This window comes from Dryobates pubescens, chromosome 20 (assembly GCF_014839835.1).
Source record: "Dryobates pubescens isolate bDryPub1 chromosome 20, bDryPub1.pri, whole genome shotgun sequence".
NCBI classification, from domain to species: Eukaryota; Metazoa; Chordata; class Aves; order Piciformes; family Picidae; genus Dryobates; species Dryobates pubescens.
This window is the reverse complement of record NC_071631.1, coordinates 8,116,919-8,122,967: the sequence shown is the minus strand read 5'-3', so window position 1 is coordinate 8,122,967 and position 6,049 is coordinate 8,116,919.

Here is a 6,049-nt window from a genome sequence, read left to right as displayed (position 1 = left end):
AGCGAAGGTATCTGAGGCACGGTGGGCACCGCCGGAGCCTTCCCCACTGTTAGCCAGCCAGGAGCAGCTCAGACCCCTCTCAGGACATCGTCGTGAGGGACTGCTTCTCTGTAATTAATCTGTGATTAAATGTAGCATTCGTGATTCGCTTGACCAGGCTCTTGCTGTCCTTCCAGGAGTATAACCAGAACTGACTCTCCTGAAGACTGCCTGTGTCTGAGTCTGGTTCCATCAGTGCTCGTGCAGAGCAGGGGCAACAACTGTACGTGTTGGCTGATATTAATAAAAGAAGCTTTTGGAACCAGAACTCGGGAGAACTTGTACAGATGTTGGAGGTGTTCAGTCGGTCCTGCTGAACCTGTCTGGTGGCAGACGTGCTGCTGCTCTTGCAAAATCTCCTGCCTCTGTGATTTCCCTGTCCTGATGTGGCAGAAGTGACAGTTCTTTGCTGAATGCAGTCTACCGTGGCATGAAGATGGAAGGAGATATAATTGTTCATTGCCTTATTCATCTGAGTTCACTGCAGCCATTTATTTCACTAGGAGGCAAGAATGATAAGTTTAAGGAGTTCTTGCAGCATAAAAATTGAGAAGAATTGAGGGACCTGAACATCTGTCACTTTAGTGGTGCTTAATAAATGTCCTGCAGAGCTCTTAAATATTTTATATTCCTGTGTCCAGGAGTGAAATATGAAATGTGCTGACACATCTGTCAGCTGACAATACGATGAGACTACAGAAGAGTGTACACTGAGGTACATCTGCACCTGGCAGTGTGACGGCTGTTGTTGGGTGCTGCAAGATCTTGCACCAGGAAGATTCCTCATGTACTAATTGCAAAGATAAAAGCCTCAATGGCAGTGCTGACTCTGTCTGTTGTGCACTGGCATGCAGATAGTTGTGAGCATTAGCAGGAGTTTGTGGGCTAGGGCTTTTTTGGGTAGCTCTTCTTTCCTGCCCAAAATCAATATTGATTTTGTAGTAAACCTGGCATGGTGTTGCCAGTACAGCCCTTCAGCACACTGTTTTTCTGATGAGAGATTAATAATTGAAGCAGTTCATAAATTGATGTTCATAAAATGGAATTTGTGATGAAACATGGATTAAGTCTATGCTCCTACCCCCTGTTCTTGAAGAAGACCTAGACCTAGACTTTTTCATTGGAATGTTATACTCACACTGAAATTATTCCCCTTTTAGCACAACCTAAGCACCTTGGGAAGGTTGTGTTGGCTGCAGCAATAATCACCAGCTCACTTTTACCCAAGAAAAATGCACTTTTCCTGCTTCTGCAGTGGGCCATGACCTCTAGGAGCAAGGTGCAGCAGGACCTGGGGTAAGGAAGGACATGCATCTCGTCAAGTTGTAAAAGCCACTCCAAGAAGTGAAGCTTTGTCTTTCTGAAGCTGCTGTAGGTGGCTGTTGAGAGTTAGGGCATTGTGAGTGGAGTCAGCCCAACCCTGAGGAACAGCTGAGTGATTGGGTGCACCAGGGCTGGCAGGCCAGAGAGAAGAATCCCTTCCTTTGTCTACCCCTGTGCCTGTGTGATAGAGAAAGGAGGAATTCAGGCCCTCAGCCATTCCAGAGCAGTTGAGGAAGCCCAGAACAATCAGCCCTTCTCTGGCTTGTTGTCCGAGCTAAGTGACATCCTTGCAGCCTTGCGAGGCTCCAACGTCAGCTTTGGATTCTGGTTGCTCTGCAGCAGAGAGCTGCCTTGGAATCACAGAATGCCAGAATGGTCTGTGCCAGAAGGGACCTCCAAAGGTCATCCAGTCTGACCTCCCCACACTCAGCAGGGACATCCCCAACTAGATCGAGGCTCCCCAAGGCCTTGTCAAGCCTCACCTTGAATGTCTTCAGGGAAGGGGCCTCAACCACAGATTGGTAGCTTCTCATTTCCAAGAGAGCTGAGCTCTCTCCTCCAGGTCACACTGGACTGAGGGGAGATCTGGGAAGGTCTCTATACAGCTCCTACCTTCTTAACCTCACAGCCATCAGGTCAGGTCTGAGGTGGGATCCTGTTTTACTCCACAGTGCTGTTGCTCTGAACTGGAGTTCCACAGCAAACCACAGAAGTGGCTGCAGTCTGTGGCTGGCATCTCTACATCTGCTAGCACTGGAAGTGGATGACTGAGCCCCAGGTTCTCTGCTTGCTCCTGGTCACAGAAATGCTCACATCTTTTGTCAGAAGCCCTTCAACATTGCAGTGTGCTCCAGGATAACAAAGCCTGCTGGAGAAATGCTCATCACCTCCAATCCTCTCTGCCTGGATTGTGGCTGGAACACTTGTGGTAAGACCTCTGTCTGTACCTCAGGCATCTTCCACATTTACCTGCCTTGTGTTTTCTAATGGAAACCCTGTCCAAGAAAGAAGTTCTTCCCCATGAGGGTGGTAAAACACTGGAACAGGTTGCCCAGGGAGGTGGTGGAAGCCTTGTCCCTGGAATTTTTTAAAGCCAGGCTGGATGTGGCTCCGGGCAACCTGATCTAATCTGAGGTGTCCCTGCCCATGGCAGAGGGTTGGAACTGGATGATTCTTGAGGTCCCTTCCAGCCTCAACAATTCTATGATTCTGTGAGCTGCAGCTGCTCCCAAAATTTCCCCTGGTAGAGTTGGTACAAGAGAGGGATGGGTGAAGTGCTTGTGATTTCTAGAGACAAGTCCAGGAGAGAAGTCTTTTGGCAGGCAGAGAGATTTGTGTTTCAAGGAAATGAAACAAGGAACATCCTGTTAACTAAGAATGGCTGAGTGCCACCTGCACTAAACTAGAGCAGGCTGGTTGTAAGGATATTTAGGTTATTGGGACTTCCTGAAGAGGAGGTCAGTGGGTAGAATATAGTAGAGAAACCTCATCAGGAGGACAAATTTAACAGATGCTACCCAAGGCATTAAGGTTCACAGTCAAGTGGAATCCCTGCTAGGAGGATGGCTGCAAAATCAATTACTGTGCCAGCTGGATAAACATAGAAGCCTGTATCATTTAGCAAAGTTAATTTCAAGAGGTGGGATGAGTCTGCTCCCCACTGCCTTTCTCCTCAATACTTGCCACACCTGCTTGCTAGGGATTTGGGTACTTTGGAACTCCACAAGCCATTCAGTTTGCTGACCCAGCCAAAGATTCACCAGGCTCAGAACAAAAATACGGGCTAGTGAGGCAGCAGGCTGAATGACTTCCCCCAGGAGTCCAACACACCTGAGAATGAAAGGGAGAACAGGTGCCAGCAGCAGGGGAACCATCCTCTCTACACAGCAGGAGCATTAATCTGTTCAGCTTCTCCAGCAGTCACAGTCTGTGGGTGTGGATTTATGATCATCATCTGCCTGTCAAACTGCAGCCCAAAGGGACTTCTGTCTGTGCTCCCATTGCCAAGGCCTGAGGTTCAGGGTGACTGCAAAGTAGGGCATTAACTGGACATTCCTCTCCAGAACATGGGATGGGTTTGTGAGCATGTGGGAAGGGACCCAGCACCTCTACCAGCATAGGTGCCCCCCTGAAACTTTTGCAAAGTTGGAACACGAGGAAAGAGAGATTTCAGAGGGCGCTGGCAGGCAAGACAGCTCTCTGCTCTATAGCAAAGATCCTGTATCACACACCTGAGCTCCAGGGGACATCAGAGGGCTTGTGGCATGGTAGATGACAGTGGTCTTAGTCACAGCACTGAGTCTCACAGCAGATCCTCCTCTCCCTTACAGGCACTTGGGTGGAATTGTGGAATGGATGAGCTCACATGGCATAGCTACAAACATTGTTGTGGTGTACAACAATGCAGAGTAAATCCCAAAGCATTAAGCCCTCATCTGTTCGCTTCAGAGTATAAAGTTGTCCTAGTATTTGTTTCAGCTGTTTCATAGTCCACTGTGACTTTGATGCCAACAAATTGGTCTTTAGTGGGGACATCTCATGAATGGCTCCACAGCTTTTGGGAGAAAACGAACAACTGATAGCTACAATGGGAAAGAGATTTTTTTAAAGGCTAGAAACTAAGCAGGTCAGTAATCAATTACTTTGCATGATGCATTTCCTCCCACCAGGTTTCATACTCCAGGAGGAGACAGCAATATTTTTGTCTCACATTAACCAGCCCTAAGTAAAAAGAATGAAGCCCACAGCCAGCTCTATGCACAACCATCTCCCAGACTGAGCAAAGCCAAAGGTCCCTTCCAACCCCTAGCATCCTGTGAATGAGGCATGCAGCCTTTCTCTTTGTATTGGGTTTGGCTGGGCTGGAGTTAATTCTCCTCAGAGCATCTTTCTAGAGCTGTGTTTTGCAGTCCTGTAGCTGGGTGTTGCTAACACAGCAGTGTTTTGGCTACTGCTGAACAAGCATCCAGGCTGTGCTTTTCCAACATTCCCCTGCTCCAAGAGTACACTGAGAGGTGGGCAAGATCTTGGGAGACGACACAGCCAGGCCAGCTGACCCAAACTGTCCAAAGGGGTGCTCCTTGCCATGTGACATCAGCTCAGATGTAAGAAGAAAGTGAAAGAAGACAGTGTGAGAGCTTGGTCCATGGTGTGTGTCCTCCAAAGCAACTGACAGGCCCAGAGCCCTGCCTGGGAGTGACCACCGTGTGCTGATGGACAGCAAAGATTCACTGCTCTCTGCTCTTGCTTCCACACAGCCTTAGCTTGTGCTTATCATGATTATTTAATTCCTTCCATCTTATTACTGGGATGTGTAATATTTTCCCCTCTCCCCTGTCCATCTAAGAAGGAGCAGCCCCCAGCCAGGGCCAAACCACCATAGGCTTCCAGATGACATTTTCATTAACAAGTTTTTAAGCTGAAGGACTCTTCAGTAGAGTGACAGCACTGTCCTGTACTGTGCAGACAAGACATCACTGTCTGCAATACTCTTTTTGTCCAAGAAGAGCAGCTGGCTGGGGATGCACCTGGGACACCTTCAGCTGGTTGTACCCTTGCCAAAGCACCTTCTACAGCAAAGGCTCTGACCTGGCACCTCCTGTTTCAGACAGGGCAATTCCAGCCACTTCTGCCCCCAGTCTGCCTCCACTTCAACACTTTGCAGTGTCACACAGCGGACTGGGACACAAGTGGCTTTCACCAGTGGTAGAAACAAAGCCTGTTGAGGCTGATTTATGGACGAGACAGTGTAGGTGTGGAAGGGCTGTTTTCTTGCTACATAGAATCGCAGGATGAGAGGATGTTAGGGGTTGCAAGGGACCTCCGAAGATCCTGCCAGAGCAGGACCATGGAATCCAGCACAGGTCACACAGGAACACATCCATCTCTCTCCAGAGAAGGAGACTCCACAACCTCTCTGAGCAGCCTGTTCCAACAAGTGCTCTATGACCCTCACAATGAAGAAGTTCCTCCTCATGTTGAGGTAGAACTTCCTGTGCTGTAGTTTGTATCGATTGCCCCTTGTCCTATCACAGGGAGCAAGTGAGCAGAGCCTGTGCCCTCCCTCCTGACTCCCACCACTCAGGTATTTATAAATGTTTATTAAATCCCCTCTCAGTCTTCTCTTCTCCAGACTAAATAGCTCTCAGCCTCTCCTCACCAGGCAGTGCTCCAGGCCCTTCAGCATCCTTGTAGCCCTCCCTTGGACTCTCTCCAGCAGATCCCTGTCCCTCCTGAACTGGTGAGCCCAGAACTGGACACACTATTCCAGGTGAGGTCTCACGAGGGCAGAGGGGAAGGAGAACCTCCCTGGATCTGCTGGACACACTCTTAATGCACCCCAGGACCCCATTGGCCTTCTTAGCCACCAGGGCACATTGCTGTCCCATGCTGAACTTCTTGTCCATCAGCACTCCCAGGTCCTTCTCCACAGGGCTGCTCTCCAGCAGATCACCTCCCAACCTGTCCTGCTGCAGTTTATTCTTCCTGCCCAGCTGCAGGACTCTCCACTCATCCTTGTTGAACCTCATGAGGTTCCTCTGTGCCCAGCTCTCAGTCTGTCCAAGTCTGAATGGCTTCACAGCCTTCAGGGGTCTCAGCCAAGCCTCCCAGTTTGGTGTCATCAGCAAACTTGTTGAGCAGACTCTGTCTGTCCCCTCATCAATGTCATTGATGAAGATGTTGAACA